The 20,104-nt window shown below is 35.5% G+C and overlaps 1 protein-coding gene and 1 pseudogene across 1 annotated transcript in view; both read left to right on the top strand.

Moving 5' to 3' along the window:
* Exoc4 (exocyst complex component 4) overlaps nt 1-20,104 on the top strand; it is a 951,164-nt gene that overhangs the window by 598,732 nt on the left and 332,328 nt on the right. The window lies entirely within an intron of this gene.
* LOC101570079 lies at nt 5,853-7,021 on the top strand (annotated as a pseudogene).

Raw genomic sequence — 20,104 nt, 5'->3', positions numbered from 1 at the left:
TCTGTCTCTCTCTCTCTGTCTCTCAAATAAATAAAATAAAATAAAAAACAAAAAAAAACAAAGTAAATTACTTCTCTTTAATGGTACTTTGAAATTCAGTAGTTGGCAAAGAACCCTATTCATGCTGTAATTTATATTTGTTCTCTTTGTTGGCCTTCTATAATGTAGTTGGCTTCTTCTTTATCAGGACATTTTGATTCCATGAGTACTACACAGAGACCAAAATGAGATGGCTAGAACTTTGTCTGAAGTAAAGGAAAGTTCAAAGGTCCAGTGTTTTCATTTTGTAATTATCAGAAAAGAAAGGAGAATTATGTTACAATGACCAGGGGATCTACATTACCTGATCTCTATTTATGATATGTACTTCCTCTTCTTACCAAAATTCAGAATTCTGTTTGTCCTAAACAATAAGTCATTATTATTACTATTTTATATTTCAAGCATATTGAGGCCTCAATATATTTAAAGAGTGTTTGTCTAAAACATTTTTTCTAAAGCATCCATTAATCTCTAGTTTCTTAAGCCTTAGACTATCATGGTCATTTGTTCTTTCCTGAAGACTCAGAACCACTAGTAGCTCATTGGTTTCATCTATAAGGTATACAGGTTCAGTACTCTTCCTTATCTTAAGTACTTGAGACCAAAATTTTTTGTATTGTTTTTGTTGTGGTGGTGGTGGTAAACTATCTTTGAGATCTGACCCAAGTCAAACTCAAAATTCACGTATATTTAATTTGTGGCCTAGAGCTGGGTAAATAGCTCAGTGGTCTAAGCACCTGCCTAGCAAGTACAAGGACCTGTATTCGATCCCTGGTACCACACGCTATCCTGGCCCTGTGCTGTGCCACCCACTAAAACCGGGCACACAACTGTAATCCCAGTGCTGAGAAGTCTGAGACAGGAGGATCACTACAAGTCTGTGTTGTATAGTGAGACTCTGTACTAAATGAATGAATGAAGAAATGATTTTAAAATATTTTTTAAATATATGATATATATATATATCTTGAAAGTAATCTTATAGAATTTTTTCTTAATTTTTAGATTTACTACTATATGTTTGAAGTATGTAATAGTTACATTCATCCAAAGGAGTTGGTTCATGAACATGACACATCTTAATACTTTTTGCATGCTGTTGATCTCCTATCCCTTCCCACGTCTTCATTTCAGTATTTTAAATAATTTTATTTATGAACCATAGCTTTTTGTGATTCTAATAAAATACCTAAAGTAGTTAACTTCATAAAGAAGTTTATTTAGTTAACAGTTCTAAAGGTTCAAGGGCCCCATTGGCTGTATCACATCCTGGAAAAATCACATTTCAAACAGGAATCCAAGAAGGTTAGAGAAACTAGACTTGCTCCTTTTGATAACTGCCCTCTTGGAAAAAACTACCAAGTAATCACATAAGTTTCACTTTAATCCTTTTTAATGGGACACCCCAATTGCCTAAGAACCTCCCATTAGACCTACCTATTAAAGGTTTGCACCACCTCAGTACTACCACCACAAGGACCACCCATATACAATATCTAAATCTAACACATGAGGTAGAATTTTACACTTGTAGAATCATGTTGGTGCTCAAAAGGGTTGGAATTTTGGAAAATGTTGGATTTTGGATTTTTGTTAAGAGACACTTGACCTGTTCATGTAAGGTAGAAATATCTGTGGTGATTAATGCTGCGGGGAATCCAGGTTTGAAACTATGGGCAAAATAGTGTGGTCCTTGAGAGATGAGTAGCTGACAGGTAAGGGGATCATGGACTAATGTTGAAGTTTTTCAGAGAGAAAGCTTTTTTTTTTTTTTCTGTACTGAGGATTGAACTCAGGACCTTGTGCTTGCCACACAGGAGCTTATGCCACTGAGCTACATCCCCAGCCCTTCAGTAGGAAAACTTCAGAACTATTTTTGGAGAATACAGTGTTCTCTAAAATATACAAGTCAGAATGCATGCACAGAAGCAGTTGTATTTCTTACACATGTATGTTAACATGGGGAAGAGGACTGTTCTGGAAACAAGTAGTTTTTCCCTGGATGGGTTTACAAAATCTTTCAAGTTTCTTCTGTCATCAGAATATTTGGGGAAGCAGTTTATTCCATGATCACAAAGATACCTTTAATTGCTTACATGAAGTTGAGGTCTGTCTTTCTCATTCCCTGACAAAGCGACATTTATTACCATTTCTCTGGTAGTTATTTATCATTGCAACCAAAGTTCTCCATTTCTAAATGTTATATTTAAGTCATTTGAGATGCTGGTCACATTTCTAAGCAGATGTACCAAATTATAGCTTAAAGCTTATGCTTAAAATCTAGAGTTCCAATTAGTAAAATATCTGGGGTGGGAAAGGTTAGCAATAGAAAGACCTGAGAAAACACATAGCCCAAAATAGTTTGGAATTTTCTTGCTACATTGCCTCCACCCAAATCTGATTTGTCAGCATGTAAGAGGGTGTTACATCTTCTGAGAAATTGCTTGGTTTCCTTTTCATTCAAGTTTAATTGGTTTTCATGAACTGAATTAAATCAGGAAAGCAAAAGTTAGCTGGATGATGTAAGTGAGCAAATGACTCTATAAATAACAGCATCTTGATTTGGGAGTTTGTGAGTTCTTTGTTGTCTGCATCCAAGCCACAGCTTCATTCATAGCTTTTATATCATATGTTTTTTTTTTTTTTTTACATGTTGTCTTAAAACAAAGCTGCAAAATACTCATTTAACTTTCCATTTTGTTTCAAGGGCCCTTGTAATTGTCCTCTTAGATGCTACTCTTTTCCTTTAGAATGGCTGCTTTGTTATATCCTCTAAATTTTCCAATTTAAGACCAATATCTAAGATCTTCTCCATTTAATCTTTTCTTGGGAACCATTTATGTTTCTTCAGCACTTACAAATTTAATTTCCAGATACTTTGTTCAAGAAGCTGTGTGATTAGAAGGAAATAATGTGGATGGCAGTTCCAACAATTTGGCTCACCATTACCCTTGCTGCCAACTTTCCAGAGATTCGCTGTTCTCATTGTAATGGTACGCATCTTTCTGGGATGTTGTTTGTTTCCTTCATTCGCTCATCTTTCTTTTATAAGATATTTATTTAGTACTTGCTCTGTGTCAAACCCAGTACCAACACCAGAATGTCAGGAAAGACATAGTTTATGTTATCACAAAATCCACTACCTTCTGGAAAAAGTGTACAGTGAAGAAGTTATGAGTATGATCATTTTCTTAAAAGAAAAAATGCTCTAGATACAGGGAACAAATAGAAGGCAAACCATCAAAGCATTTCTCTTTTGCCAGGTTGAGGAGTGAGTGGGTACCAAAAGAAATCAGGAGAAACTTTGCGTGACAAAGAATTGTGAGCTTCATAGATAGCTTCATGAAAGTCGAAAAAAAGAAAAAAGGAAGAAATAGAGCATTCTTTGCTGCCTTTAGCAAATATTACAGCTGTTTTTACCAGAGTCTCAGTTTCTCAATTTGATTCACATTAAACATTGAACTCGTGCTGTCAGACTTTATCCCACATGTATTCCCACATCCATTCTCATGTTTTGCAAGTGTATTCTCCTGAAGTGGAACACTTCAGTTTGCCTTCATTTCTCTGTGATTTGGCCAGTCCTGCTTTTCTGACAGTATTCTTTTTATGCCTATCCTGTGAAATATTCTTGATGGCTTTTTCTTATCTTATTGACTCTCTCTTTCAAAGATCAAAGAACTTAACCTCTCAAGGCATTGAGAAAGACCTTTCTCTAGGAAATAAATAAATGTAATATATGAATATAAGAAACTTTTATCCATTGGTAATATGACTATAAAGAAGCTGAGATAACCAATTCTCTGCTAAGACTAATGCTGTTGTCTTCATTGTAATTATTACTTTTTTTATATCTGCTACTTTACTGTGGCCTCACTGAGGTAGGGTCTTGAACTTACTCCCTTTGTATTGCTAACATGCTCAAGAATTATACATATTAGATATTTGATGCTAAGTATCCTTAAAAATTTAGAATTGAACTTGTTATAAATGAACAAAAAACAAAGTCTCTAGAAATGAAATATATAAGTATCACATAAATACAGCAAGGTAAAATTAATATTACAGAAAGACATTGTAGGAATTAAATGACCTTTACATGGAGGCCCAGAGAGATCTAGCTAACGTTATATCATGTTTGTGATATCTTGCTTTTAGTGATGTGCCGAGGATTGAACCTAATGCCTCATGCTTGCTAGGCATGTACTCTGCTACTAAGTTACATCCCTAGCCTTTTTAATTTTATTTTGAGACAAGATCTTGCTAAGTTGACATAGCTGACCTCCAGTTTGTGATTCAACTGACTCTGCCCCCTAGATAGGTAGGATTGCAAACATGTATCACCATGTCCAACTGTGTATGTGAAATCTTGGATGGCAATGACTTTTCCAGGTGAACAAGGAAGAAAGCTCAGTCTAACCTGAGTATTCAATTTATAAAATATGTAAAGTTGGAAATAGCTTTATCCATTTGCACAAATACAGATTACTCACTGCGCATGTGCTGAGTGTATTTGGAAGTATGACTATAAGGCTGAGGAAGTGGCAAGGCCACATTTTATGTAGTGTTTATAGCTTGGTTTTCATGAAGTAGGGCACATTTAAAAAGGCTTAAATTAGAATGATCTGATCTAATTTGAACTGAAGATGGCACAGGAAAGGGAAGATAAAATGACATAGTCCTTACAATGTGCCAAAAATCTGCATTTTTTGTTTATGCTACTCATTTATTCTTTGCATCTTCCATCCCCACAGTAATGTTTCAGTAGTAAGGAAACTATTGTGAATATGGCAAAACCAAAGACAATGAGGATAGTTTTTTTAAAACTGTTTGGTTGAAAAGTGGTCAGGACAGAAATAAAATTGTTTCAGTAGTTCTGAGGTAAGGGGTCTTACCAGTAGAATTGACAGATCTTTATAAGCTGTTAGAGGTGAAGAAAGAGGCTAAGTTGGCCAGAAGTTCTCCCCTGGGTGGCTGCATGTATTGCAGAACTTTTTTTTTTTTTCAATAGAAACTATAATAATAGAATCAGATTTCTGGAGAACTAAAGTTTAGCTTTAAAAAGGTGGCAACAGAAAAAGTACAGTAGTTACTTAAGAGAATCTCTCAAGATCTCAAAAGGAGAGCAGTACATATGTAAAGGTGTTACAAGCATTTAAGTGTGCTAGTTTCAGCTATGATAGTAATTGAATTAGACAGTAAGTGTAGTAAAAACAGAATTGGTGATGTCTCAGGTGTAGGATTTGTGCCAGAAAAACCTGTTCAGCAGACAGATAAAAATGCAAGAGATAGAGTATCTTTGGCGGGGTGTCTTCACCAGGATGGAGTGATGCTCCGAACTAATTCAAGCTCCCAGATTTATTAAAGAACAACAAAGGAAACTTAGATTTGCTGAGCACAGATGTTTGTTTCAGGTAGCAAGGCAGACAAACAAGGCTTGGTGACAGTTTGACTGAATAATTAACTTTCATCTGATTGTCCCCTCTGGAGCTTGTTTGCATCTTGTCTTCAAGACTCCTTGGAATTAGCAGTCTTCCACCTCTCCAGTCAGCCTCAGCAAACATCAACAAAAAACTTTACATGATGGAGCATAACAGTTTAAGGGCTGGTCAGAGGAATGCAGAGTGGAGTGAAGATTCATCTGCCATAAACTTAATATTTTTTATTGTGACAAAATTAGTCATCATAAATGTACCATGTTGGGCCGGCGATGCGCACACTGTATGACAATGGAGTCATGCCTGAAGGAGCGTGCGGCAAATAGAGTTTACATTCAAGAGGAAATAATCCAGAAAAAGAACAAGTAGATCAAGATGTGCTGCTCTGTGTCTGCCAAATTGTGGTTTTTGACAGAATGTCGCATCAGGGAAGATTACTCCCAAAAAGAGAACTTACGAGCTTTGAAGGCCAAATGTTGTGAGAAGGAACTGGACTTCAGGGCTGTGGTGATGGATGAGGTGGTGCTGTCAGTTGAACAAGGAAACCTGAGTCTGCGGATCAATGGAGAATTCATTTCTTCCCACTCCCAGGTGGTGGTGGTGAGAGTCCTCACCCCTTGGGTACAGAGTGAGAGTGACATCACTGTTTTACATCATCTTCAGAGGATGGGCTGCAGATTGATGAACCAACCTCAAGACATCCTAATTTGTGTTAGTAAATTTTGGACATTTCAAGAGTTAGCTGGCCATGATGTTCCTCTGCCAGATACTTTCTCATACAGTGGCCATGAAAATTTTGCTAAAATGATTGGCAAAGCAGAAGTGCTGGAATTTCCAGTGGTAGGAAAGAATACATGGGGTCATAAGAGGCAAAACTGTTTTCTTGGCATGAGATAAGCACCATTTGGCTGATCTAGGCCATCTTATTCACCATGAAGCTTCATATCTGCTTCAGAAGTATACAAAGGAATCCCATAGATGGGATGGATGTGCATGTCATTGTCTTTGGAGGCTGTGTAGTTGGCACCATGCTACACTGTTCTACAGGTGGGAGAATGCAGAGCAACTGCTCACTCGGTGGTGTGGGGATGATGTGCTCACTGAGTGAACAAGGGGAAAAGCTAGCTATCTAAGTGTCCAATATTATGGGAATGGGTGTGTGCGGCATTGACCTGTTGGTGAAAGATGATGGCTCCTTCTATGTCTGCAAGGCCAATGCAAATGTAGGTTTCATCACCTTTGATAAGTCTTGTAATCTAGATGCAGCTGGTATCATAGCAGATTATTCCACCTGCCTTCTGCCCTCTGGGCAGCTCACCCAGTGCATGTACCACTTGCTCTCCGTGTTGTCCACAGCCAGTGAGACTAGTGAGCCAGAGCTGGGTCCCCCTGCCAGCACTGCTGTCACCAACATGAGCGAAAGTTCCAGCTCTGTTGACAGTGACCCTGAAAGCACAGAGCAAGAGCTGCTCACCAAGCTCCCAGGGGGCCTGTTCAACATAAAGCACCTGCTAGCCAGTGAGATCAAACTCCTGGTGGAGTGACTCCACCAGACAATAATTAACCAACCTACATTACCAAAATTTTTATATATAATATTGGTTAATTATGCTATAATATGTAGCATTTTTAGATCCATCTTGATTTTACTTTAAATTTAATGCCAACAAAGAGGATAAGCATTACATTATTAATAATAACTTTTTTCTTAAAATTTAAAAGGATTATGGCTAAGATCCCCATCTAAAGCTAAGTAAAGTCACTGGATTATTGTTTTCTTTTTTGTTCATTTTTTGTTTTGTTACATATGGGCTAGTTTACATTTTCCCATAATGTGCTAACATTCTCGTAGTTACTTGTCAGTAAATGTATATTGATTATGATCTTTTTCTTACTGAAAAAAGGTTGATACTGCATTTCTCCTATATACTGTCCTCTATCAGCAGTCTTTTAAAAGTGTAGCTCTGTTGCTGTGAATCATAACCAGAAAATAAATTCTAATAAATACTCTAGCCACCAGTTTTATTTCTATTGGATCTACTTAGTGCTATATAAATTCTTAACAAAATGTTGGAAAACCATTTGAAGTAATCAGTAAACCATTTGTTGAGAATTTTTTCAAAAGAATTACAGAAAAATAACAGTGGCACCTAATAGCATTTGTTGAATGTCTGCTAGGCTGTAGACTCTATGCAAAAGGCATGATACAGGTCTTCTCACTGACCCTCACTGTGCATTGCAACTCACTGAGCTCCCTATGCTGTGTCCCTGATGTGCTTGCTTGAATTTTTTCTTACCTGACTCGGGGTGGAATGTTTGCTCCAAATAGCTTGCCCTCCCATCTGTCATGATTTAGGTTGTATTACCAGAGTCTGTACAGTGGCTTCCTTCTTAATTTAATCACTAGAAATATGATTTAGACCAAAGAAATATTTGGGCAGAAAAAAACGATTATTCTACTCTTAACACGGCACTTTTTTTAGTTACATACTCTCTAGTTCTTTCTCTTTTGCATATATATTTTTTAGTGCAGGAGAATACAAAACATACTATTTTATATTCTCTGTTTTTGTTTTACACGTATTTTTGTATTCCTGTATTTTCCATATAGTTATCATAATTATCATTTTCACTAAAAAGTATTACATCATAGAAAATAACCAAAATCACTGTTGTGATGACATTTCTAGCTTGTTTGCTACTAGGTATTTGTAGCCAACTTAAAGATAGGAATGTTTAAATAAATAAGGAAACAGGTTTCTACTTTTAATTTTGATGAAGTCACTTTTTCACAAAGGTTCTTTCAAATTCACTTGGTTTCTCTGAATTCCCATTATATGAGCTATAAAGAGAAGATGTTGAACTTGATTATCTCTATAGTCCTTTTAAGGGATAACCTGTCTAACACTATAACTCTGGGAATATAATAAACCTCTTAAGTATTGATAGTTCTTCACCTTTTTATGTCATATACCCCATTATGAATGTGATGAAAGCTTTGGTTCTCCATTTAAAAAATTCCCCTAGGCATAAAGACATAAAATGTTTAATGTTGTACTATCTGGAGACCAAATCTTACCCTAAGCACAGGAAATAAAAGTATTGAAATGATTAGAAGTCAGAATTATATCATTATATTAGAGGTGGGAAAAATGATGAGGTGGAACTTCTACTTTAATACTGTAAAAAGACAACTAAGAAAATAGAAAATGGAAAGAAATTCTGAAACACATACATGAAACACATTGGAAAGTTACATAAAATGTTGACTACAATAATTTAAAACTATTTTATTGTGATCTGATAATTTGTTTAGGGGAATCACTATAGTCAAAGATAATGACTCTTGCTGGATGTAGCGGCACAGGCCTCTCATTTCTAATCACAGCACTGAGGAGACTGAGGCAGTATTCAAGACTCTCCTGGGCTACAAACTGAGTTCACGGACATCTTGAAGTACATAGCAAAACCTTGTCTCAAAAAAACAAAGGATAGTAACTGTCGGAGCTATTATGATGGGAATGCTAATCTCATCCTACTAGAATAGAAAGGGGAACATAGCTAACTAGATGCTTCTTATAAATAGGTGTAAAGGGTTAAATATGCTTTCTGGGTTTCTGCATATTTCTTAAAAATCTGTGAAATTAGCTCTCAAGATTTCATTTTTCCAAATGTAAGCAGATAAGCAAATGTTACCATTATGCCATAATGCTGATGAATCCACCCTTTTTCCAGACCCCTCTTCTTATAGGTAAAAATAGTAGTAGATCCTACGTTAAAATAAAATTGCAAGGGGAAATGATAAAATGTTGAATCTGCATCATTGAACATAAGTTGCATTTCAAGATCCTAGTTAAAGGGTTCAGGATTTTTTTGCTGAGATAAAGAAGGGAAGGTGACAATAATTTGGGGAAAAGTAAGAAGCATCTCATTTTTTATAACACGTAGACTGTTTACTTCTTGATTTAGATGTTTAAAGAAATGTCGCAGGATGCTTAAACTTATCAAATAGCTCCTTTTGGGAGGAATTTGGGTCTGAAACTATTTGGTGGATTCTTCTGAGAGAAGCTTTTAAATGCTATTAAGTCTCAGTTTGGGTTAAGTGATTATTTGTTTTTGAGTGATTACCCCTAAATCCTGAGCAGTATCTATGTGTATAACTTGTATTCTCTGTATCTTTAGGCTGACTGACCCATTTAATCCTCCCAACAGCCCTTGAAGTAGGCACTGTTATTGTCACCCTCATTCTGAAACATAGAGAATGAATGTTTAAAAAAATAAAGTTTAACTTGCCTAAGTTAACACAGTGCATGAATGGTGAAGCAGAGATTTGAATTTGGGCCATTTGCTCTAGTCTACTTTGTTATTTAGACAGGTTAAAGATCATATGAATGGTGATGGTGGTGGTGGTGGTGGTGGTGGTGGTAGTGTTACTGAATTTAGAGAATTTTGAATTGCTGAGCTAAGAAGAAAATACATTTAGTGGTAAATTGTACAGTGAGACTGTGTCTCAAAAAATAAATTAATTTAATTAAATGCAAGTGTTTCAGGCAAAGGTTAACAAATGATCCATTGATAGTGATAAGCTATTAATAACATACTAAAATAATGTGTAAATTTACTGGGAATTTTATGCCTCAGGCTCAGATCTGGATTGGTTTTATGTTTATTATGCCATTTCAGTGCTGTATCACTAGGACAGTGATGGTGAGTAAACCTTTTAGAGCTTTCAGTGACAAGAAATAGCCAGCTGTGGCAGGCATGCTGTAGGTACTCTACTACTAGCCTAGGAACTTTGCTATTTTAGAGATGAAGATATACATGCTTACCAAGAGTACACAGTTTTTTCATAGTTAGACAGCAGTGAATGACAGAGTCAGGATTCAAGACCTAGTAGTGTGACTGCAAAGACATCCAAACCTGTGTTTATCACCACTATAATGAAATATTGTCAGATACTTATAGCCTAGTTTCACTTAGTTACTGAACCTTTTTCAGAAAGGAGACTGAAAGAAAAGTCTTGGTCAGTTATAGTTCAAATGAAAATTCAGGGCAACAGAAGAGAAAGTCCTTGGATGTTTGCTGGCCATTCAATATTCGGATATAACAAACAGCACAACAAAAGAGAAATAAAGTGTAAAATTGATGGTAGACTCATCTGCTTTCCAGTTGTCTCTGGCAGTGGTCTTAGCACAGCAAATTTTCAGAAGTCAGAAAATTTATGTAACAGAGACATTCAGAACATTCTCCATATTCTGTCCTCATTGAGAAGAAATGTTTTGACATAGTTTTTTTTTTTTTTTTTCTGGTGACCATATTTGGATATAATGTGTAATAATTTTGACACAAACTTTCCAGATTATTATCTTGATTCATGATACTGAGATGCAATGTGAAACTATATATGCTGTTATTTTTCTTAGTAGAGTATCTTTTTCTAGAGTAAAGTGAGTAGGCAGGATGATATAAAATTGCTGGAAAACTGCTGCTTTCAAATGTCAAAAATCTGGTGTTTTCTAAAACAGATCTCTTCAATACTCTTCATCCTCTGTGTATCTGTTCTAACTGCAGACCTGAGTACCTAACACCTGGTTTTTCTTTAGCTTTGCTGACCACTTCCCTCCGGCACACTTGGCTTGACTTTTTACCATTGTGTGCCTCCTTTAGAAAAGGTCCTGGTAACAAAGCTGAAAGTGAGGTTTACTGGCTGTCATTATTATTTCTATTATACTGCAGAATCATTCCTGAAAGAAAAAAATAATTTCAAATACAGCACAGCATGTTTAATGTCCTATTAGGCTAATTATAAGAGGCTTTTTATCTCATCAATAGGAAGTAGTTTTTTGTAGCAAAATATTTGTAAAGCATAGAAAATATACTTTAGACAGTATACGATAGAAAATTCTAACAGAAAAGTAGATACATATCGTTTTGGGTTTATTATTATTGACCCATAATAACCACCATTACAAACTTGATGACAAAAACAGGATGGCATATTCACAGCCATGCATCAGAACTAGCCTATGGATGGTAACTGGGATCACAAATAAACCAGTAAATTGAGAATTTAGTATTAATAATAAATCTATAGGTACTTCAACCTTCCATAATTAAGAAGTCTTAAAGAGAGATTAACATCCTCTGTTGATATTTACCTTTGAAGTTTTGAACAAAACACTGTAAGCAGAGAAGACCCTAAGGAGCATTTTTGGAAAAATCCCAACAATTGCTTAGAGCCACACAGATGAAATGATTTAATTAGTTTGGATAACACTGTTCTTCTAAAGCACATGAAACCCACAAAAAGTGTTATATTTACTAGAATATGGAATTCAAGGGTGTTTAAGAGCCTACTTTGAAAGATTTGTTGAGTCTCCCTTGATAAACATACTATTACCAGAGTTATACACAAAAAAGCAGTCTATAGTATTATTCAGTTGTCAGTGAGTGTACAGAATTTAGAAATAGAAAAATGCTGTAAAGCTCTTCTAATTTGTTTCTCTTCACAGAAGAATGAACTGATTCATAGATTAGCTATTGATTCAGCGAAGGTCCCACAACTAGTTTAGGTGACAGAACCATGGCTAGACTCCAGCTTTCTGAAAGATAAAGTGAAATTCGTGTCTCCTTCATACTACCATATTCCCTGGCTAATGTTTGATTTGCTTTTCAGTGTACAGTCAATTGCTTTGATTGAGCAAATAATTGATGAGTGAGTTCTCTCTATGATTTTATTCATTTCTAACCGTGTCCCTGTGCAGCTCATTAGCAATACTAGTTGTAAGCAAACACTTTTACATGGATCCACTTTTGCCTGTAACTGACCGAACATCTTATACTGAACAGTATACTGGGTTGGCTTTACTAATAAAGTGTTTCTTTTCCCTCCTCGTGTGAGATTCACTGAAGTGACTTGTCAGGAAAGCATGAGAGAAAAAAAGCTCATGAAGAGATGTGTACTCACTGCCTCTCCTAAACCTGATTGTCTTTTGAGCTCAGTTCTTTTATTTTATTTTTTTTTCTTTTTTGGGCTGTATACATCTGTCTTCCTGTCAAAATGTTATAATCCTAGTGGATATTGGTTGTAGGAAGAGTTAGAGATCTGAAGGAGACACAAAATGGTACTGAGACTAGTGATACGTATTTTTATTTTTTCTGTGTATATATGTCTGATTTTTTTTTTTCTCAGTACCAGGGATTGAACTAAGGACTTTGCACTTGACAGGCAAGTGCTTATTCTACTGAGCTATCTTCCCAGTTCTATATGTCCGATGTTGCAAAGATTTCTACCATTGTCGGGGCAGGGAGATGGCTTAGTGGAATAAATGCTTCCCTGGCAAGCGCAAGGGCTTGAGTTCAATCCCTGGTTCTGCCAAAAAATAAAAAATTTTTTAAAAAAAGGATTCTACCATTGTATGAGTGATAGAACTTCAGAATTTCTCTGTGTAAATGATATAATTTCAGAATTCTAAAATTTAGGTTGTTAGTTTTGAACAGTGTAAAATTTCTGATTTTCAGCTGTATTTTACCCATAAAAGTATGACTTGGAAAAATAAGATGAGAACAGATAATATGCAAAACTGCCATAATTGATGAATATATAAGAAACTCAATATTACTAGGAACCAAAATGTAAATAAGAAACAATTTTTTTTACCTTTATGAAATAGCCAACAAATAGTCTTGATATTCAACTGGTAAAACCATTGATTAATACAACCAGGGATATGGAAATATTTAAATTCAGTGTTTTTTACCTGCAAATACATATATACTATTTAATATGTGAGTAAATACATTTTATGAATATGTTCATCACCACTTGTTTGTAACAACAGAAAATTGGAAACTACTGAATGATGTTGCAGTAGGAAAATGGTGACTTATCATGATATATCCATAGTGTACAGTGCTATGTAGTAATTAAAATATTATTCACCTAATATTTTTAATGATACTAGAACCAACCATTATACAAAAGTGAATAGTTTCAGAAGAGTATTTATATAATATATTGTTTAAAAATTTATAATCATAGGAAAAAGAAAACTACATCACAATTTCATAGTGCATTAACTTTGACAAGAAATAATCTTTGCACTTTCCATTTGTTCTGTACTTAGAATAAACATACAACATTTTATATTAGTAATACTATGTACTAATAATTGTTAACACATATTCTGTAAAGAGCATACTTAACTTCTCCATCTCTAGAATAAAATACCTTACACCTGTAATTTGAAGAAGTTTTTTTTTTTTTACTTGCATTTCAAAGGATTCAGTACATCCTTGTTCAGCTCTAAGGCAGAAACAGCATGGCACAGGGACATGACTAGGGAAAGTGCTCAACCATGGCACCCTGGAAGCAGAAGGAAAAGAGGATCTAGAGACAAGCATACACCCTTCCTGGTAATGCTCCTAGTGACCCACCTCCAACCCCAGAACCTCCTAAGGATGCATTCAGCTACTGAATTGATCAGTGACTAAATGTACTAATAAGTATAGATCTCCTGTGATCCAGTCACCTTTCAAACATGAACCATTTGGGGGACTTTTTAGAGCTAAACTGTAGCAGAGGACATTTAAAATAATTGTTTGATTACTACAATTTATAATGTTAGTACAAGATCTCCCTGGCCAAAGCTTTTTATGTATCTCTAAATTCTCCCAGTAGCATTGATGCTTTGGAGCAGGAAGCCAGGTTTGAAGAAATACCAATATGCAGAGTCATTCACTGAGGTTATCCCTGGGAGAAAACAAGTTCTGGTCACAACACCTAGCTACTATGTCTGTCCTCACATCCTAGTGAAGTTTCTGTATTCTAGGGACAAAGACTCTCTAAGTACTGTTAAAATAATTTTCAAGCCAAGCATACTAACATATGAGAGTCTTAAGTCAAGAAGATTGCATGTTTGAGGCATGCCTGGGCAACTTAGTGAGACCCTGTCACAAAAGAAGGGCTAGGGATGTAACTCAGAGGTATAGTGCTTACCTAATGCCTGTGAGGTCCTAAGTTCAATCCCTAGGATGGATGGATGGATGGATGGATGGATGGATGGATGGATGGATGGATGGATATTAACCATTATAAATGATGTCTCTTTGTAAGCCCCTAATCTCCAACAGATGAAAGTTTGGGGCATGTTTTTCACTGTCCTGTATTTCTCTATCATGAGGACTAAGAACTTTACTTCAGGTACCCAGTTACAAATTTGCAACTGCAAACCCTTTCTAAAGAGAACAGTTATCTTTGGTTTTTATCTGTAAAGACTGGCAGGAAGGATTATAGAATAAGTAAGAGTTCTTTAAAAACAGTATGACAGGTTTCTACTGGATATTTCTAATTTTAGTGGCCCTTCAGTTTCAATAATTACATCTAAGGGAGCTCTCAAAATACTTTAAAGTTTCTTAGTCTTGCTTTGATTTTTTTTTTTAATTAGTACATGTTTGCGTTGCATAATGATTACATTTCTTGTGGAGAGTTAGTACATAAACATAACACATCTTAATTCATTTAAAATAGAAATGAAACGCAGGGAAACATAGAACATCTTTTTTCTCTCAGCAGAATATTCTTCATCTTGTGACTTTTACCCTTTCTTTCTGATGTGATATGAGTGGTAACAAGACTGACTGCCTTATAGGTTAGTTATGAAGACTAAATGAATTACATGAAATGGAATTAACAAGGTGCTGGGCATATAGCCAGTTCAACTTAATAAACATTTATTCACTTTACATTCACTCCCCACTTTGTCATCTTCTCATCCTTCTGCATTTTATATGTGCAGATAGTTTTAAATATTGGACAGAAGTCAGAGTAGTTTTTACTGCCATATTGGAAAATGTTTTCACAAACAACCCTAAAATTTTATAAGTTAGAACAATACTTTTTCTGATATCCATTCTTCTATTTTATTTTTTTATTTTTTTTTCCAAAGTTTTATTGATAAACAGCAATGAGACAGTTTCAAATCAAATCGGAAGTACAGTTGCAACAAATAATACACTGCATATATTCTTCTTATTGGTTAATTTCTGTACAAGATGAGGACTTGTGATCCTATTTACAAACACCATTAGAACAAATCATTCTATTCATTAAGAGTATGCAACTATATATCTATCCCAACCACTTTGAATACACAGATACAAAATGGACACTCATCGGTATACCCCATTTTTTCTAAGTTCCATTATTGAATATTATAGGTGTGTAAACTCAGCAAAATATTCTAAAAGAGTCCAGTAGCCCATAATAGCCTTGGGTCTTCTGTTTAACTGGCAATGTCAGAAATTATTTTTTTTTCTTTTCAAAGTTTTATTGATAAACATATAGCAATGAGACAGTTTCAAATCAAATCGAAAGTAGTTTCAACAAATAATACACTGCATATATTCTTCTTAGTGGTTAATTGCTGTACAAGATGCAGACTTGTGATCCTATTTACAAACACCATTAGAACAAATCATTCTATTCATTAAGAGAATGCAACTATATATCTATCCCAACCACTTTGAATACACAGATACAAAATGGACATTCATAGTTATACCCCAATTTTTTTTTAAGTTCCGTTGTTGAATATTATAGGTGTGTAAACTCAGCAAAATATTCTAAAAGAGTACAGAAGCCCATAATAGCATTGGGTCTTCTGTTTAATTGGCAATGTCAGAAATTATTGACGTGAGTCCCCCACAGCTCAACATAACAACATGGCTTTACTTCCTATATTTCATCGTCATACTTTTCTACTGGATGGTTAAGACCAAGGTAAAGCAGAACCTATGCAACAAGAGTTGTAGCTTTTTGGTTTGAGAAGGTCAGTGAAATGCCCTCAGGATTTATCCTGAGATCCTGTACCTCAGATTGTAGAACCTTTGTCAGTGCAGCCATGTGGATGAGTCACGGCCATTGCTTGGCCAATGTCATTCTTCTATTTTAAAAAGAGATGTATTATAAGAAGTTAATACACCCAGTGAGAATATGAAGCCTCCTGCTCCATAGTAGTAATAGTGGTGGTAGTGGTAGTGATAGCGCAGCAGCAGCAATACCATCAGAAGGAAAAGGAGGAGAAATCTCCTTGGCACTTCACCATGGCATTTTTCAGCTGGAAAGAGAACACTGTCCCTTGCTTGAGTTGGAGCAGGAATGGATTGAAAAGACTTCACCTAGGTGGATTTTTTTTTTCCTGAGGGAAATGTGCTATTAGAAATTATTTGGTGTGATGTTTTCATTTTTGGATCTACTTCATCCCAGAAGGGCTGATTTCCTACGGGAGAGTTGGGAAACAAACTCAATACATCATGTATACACAGTTGCCATTTAATTTCCTTTTTAGCAGTATTTCAAATTATGACAAAATTTTAAGAGTGCTAGCTTTTCCACATAAGTTATTTTGTTATTTTGCTAGCCCAGCTGGAAATTGATTAATATTGATCAAGCTTTTGCTAATCCAGAGAGTGATGACTTTACAGCTCTTATTCACTCCCTCTTGTGTGCTCTCTCCATCTCACTCTCCCTCTCTCTCTCCCTCTGCCTCTCCCTCCCTTTGTGTGACATCTGACTTCAGGTAGGTATTGGGGATGATAAAACATTCAAAACGCAAAGACCAAGTTTTGAGTTTTGTTGTGTCACTTATTTGCCTAGCAGTCTAGAAAGACTTCAAGTTTCAGGTACTACATCATTAAGTGCAAACGTGAATCACTTGGGAACTACACTTGCAACTGTCAGCTACAGTGTGAGGAAATTTTTTAGCTAATTAAGGTAGGTAGGACCCTTAGTCCAATGCAGAAGTAGCATAGTATTGCTACCATTGTTACACTGTGTGCAAATACAAATTTTCTATAAAATGGCCAACTCTTTGTGCAGTGAGATTTTATACTTTGCCTTAACTGACTTCCCCAGAATAATTTAACTGAATTTCCGCACTTCTGTTTAAATGAAAGGGATCCTTAAACTCAAATGGTTATAGCCCACCTCCCCTTTGATTTAACTAATCATTGCTGAAGACATAGCTTGTGCAAGGTAAAACTTAGGGATACAGCGAAGGCGTAGAGAGCTTGTCTGGTGTGAATAGGGTCCTGTGTTCAGCCCCCACCACCAAGAGACAGACAGACAGACAGTAAAATGCAGAATAATTTTAGATCTTTATGTAATGCTGAGTATTTTTAGATCTTTATATAGGATATCATTGTGATACTGAATTTTATGCTTTAACTTATTTTAGATTTTATCTAATTAAAATATTCTCTGTCTGAGTAATCATTTTCCTTTAATTATAACCTTCCCTATAAGCAAGCTGTCAGATTAACCCATCCTGGTTTTTTGCTCAGTGATAAATAAGAATCCCTGTTTTATACCTGGAAATTGTACTTCTGTTCTTTTGGTAAATCTTTTGGGATTCAAAATGGCATATGAGTTTTACTTGACTTGCTTTCTTTTCTAAGGATAAACATTTCTAGTAAATTATGTAAAATCATTTTACAAATAGTGTTTTCTCTCCCAGCTTAAAGACAAAGGCCCAGGGCTGGGAGAGAGTTCAGTAGCTTAAGCTCCTGCCTGCCAAGGCAAGGTTCCCTAATACCCTCCAAAAAAACCCACAAGGCCAATAAACTGAAGCAACAATGAAATCTGATACCATTCAGATGGGGCTAAAAAATCTAAGTGAACTGAACATTTAACAGAAATTCTGAGTGACACAGTACATTGCATTTTCCATTGCTTTCCCCTCAGTAAGATGTTTTCATTTGCTTTCTTTCACTAGAATATGACTTTTAGGGGACTTGTATTTAGGACTTCAGTTTGTAAAAAAAAAAAAAAAAAAAAAAGCTTTATAATTACTATGTAAGAACTATGAAGTGGGAAAGAATACATTGGCAAGGCATATTACAATTACTTTGTCATGCATCTGGTTATGTTGGCATATTTGTTTAATTAAATTCTCTGCTAATTATAACTGTATATACTTGTGTTAATTATTATTTGCCTAACACAGGCAACAGCATAATTCTTTAAAGGAAAGCAACTTGGTTTCTCTTTAAATGAAATTTCAATTTAATGTGCTTCCTAAAATAATAGTAATGACATTTCATTAGAATAGTAGTTAAAAAATATTTATCTACCTCAATGGAATTTGGACTGGCTAAAATTTAATAGATTATTTTAATATCAAATAGTAATTGGGACTAAGCTTTAGAGTAAAATAATTAACATTACCAAATCATCAACTGAGACATGTCTATGGTTCCTCTTTATTTTTACCCTTTGTGGAAACTCTTCACCAACATTCCAAACATCCTTACCACTTGCTCCAGGAAAGAGGAAAGAATTAAAACTTGAAGTGATTCTAAAAGACCTGACAAGTACATTTCACCTTGTAAAATAGTCCCTGAAGCATTTAAGTTCAGACGGATATAGGGGAATGAAATTCCCAACCTGAAAGGTGCCTGAGACAACTTCATGTGCTCTAAAATCGAAGAATAAATTTTAGTAACAAACAGAGGTTAGGAGCAGAACATATATGCTGGGGATAAGAAAGTCCCTGTCCGAGAAAGGGACCAAAGGGGGACCAGAGTGGGTTACCCTGGGAATCTGCCATTTCTTGGGATTTTTATAGAGCAAAACCATATGTTGAGGTGGGTCTAAGGTGGCAAACATGGGATCTCGCACATGACACAAAACTGTGGTTAACCAATAAGATTACAAGCACAGTTGCTAGGATTAAATCCAGGACCAAATGGGGTAGCAATTCACATAGCAAGTGGGCACAAATATAAAACAGGAGTTTATCCCATAGCTGGTAGCAGTTGGATTAATGTCTCTTTCTGGCTTCCTCAAGGTGATGATCAATCCTAGATGCTTATCTTTAGGGAAGTAAACATCTGTTCAATCTTTGACCTTTAGGTATGACCTACAGTGGGAACTTTGGTCTCTCTTACAGTTGCGATGTATATTGTCTTCCATACTGTCTCCTTCAAGGCCCCAACCCTATCTGACTGCCTGTAATGTTTCTAACTCAGCTATCTACAAGACTGCTCAGCTTCCTTAGTTATGATCACTCGCCCAAATTCTTGGTATATTTCTAGGCTTTTTCAAGTTTGAAAATTTTGCATTAAAATTAAAATGGAATTTCTAGAGGAACTGGGTCTTTCCTGTTTCATTCCTTTTATTGTTTCAGTTTCAGATTTCTTTTACCTGTACAGGTTTCTCCTTGCTTTCACCATTATCAGAGATGGTTAAAAACTTCCACCACTTATTTAATATTTTTTAAAAGAAATTAATTTCAAATGAACCCTTTTAAGATAAATTAGTGATTTCTGAGCCTTAGAGTTCTTTTCATATAAGATGGGGACTATTAGTACCAGATCCAAGGATATGCACCTATAATCCCAGTACTTGAAAGGCTGACACAGTAGGATGGCAATTTTGAGTCCTGCTTGGGCAGTTTACCAATGGTACAGGGAACCTCCAAATGACACAAGTAGAAAAAAATGAAACTCCTAACCTTAAAAGTACCTGGGACCAGTTTGTGTTCTCTAAAACCAAAGAATGAATTTTAGGACAAACGGAGGTTATGAGCAGAATATATTTATTGAGGGAAAGAAAGCTTCTGTCAGTG

The sequence above is a fragment of the Octodon degus genome, unplaced genomic scaffold (genome assembly GCF_000260255.1).
Source record: "Octodon degus isolate 3935 unplaced genomic scaffold, OctDeg1.0 scaffold00015, whole genome shotgun sequence".
In the NCBI taxonomy this organism is placed as follows: domain Eukaryota; kingdom Metazoa; phylum Chordata; class Mammalia; order Rodentia; family Octodontidae; genus Octodon; species Octodon degus.
This window is presented reverse-complemented; position numbering and strand designations above follow the sequence as displayed.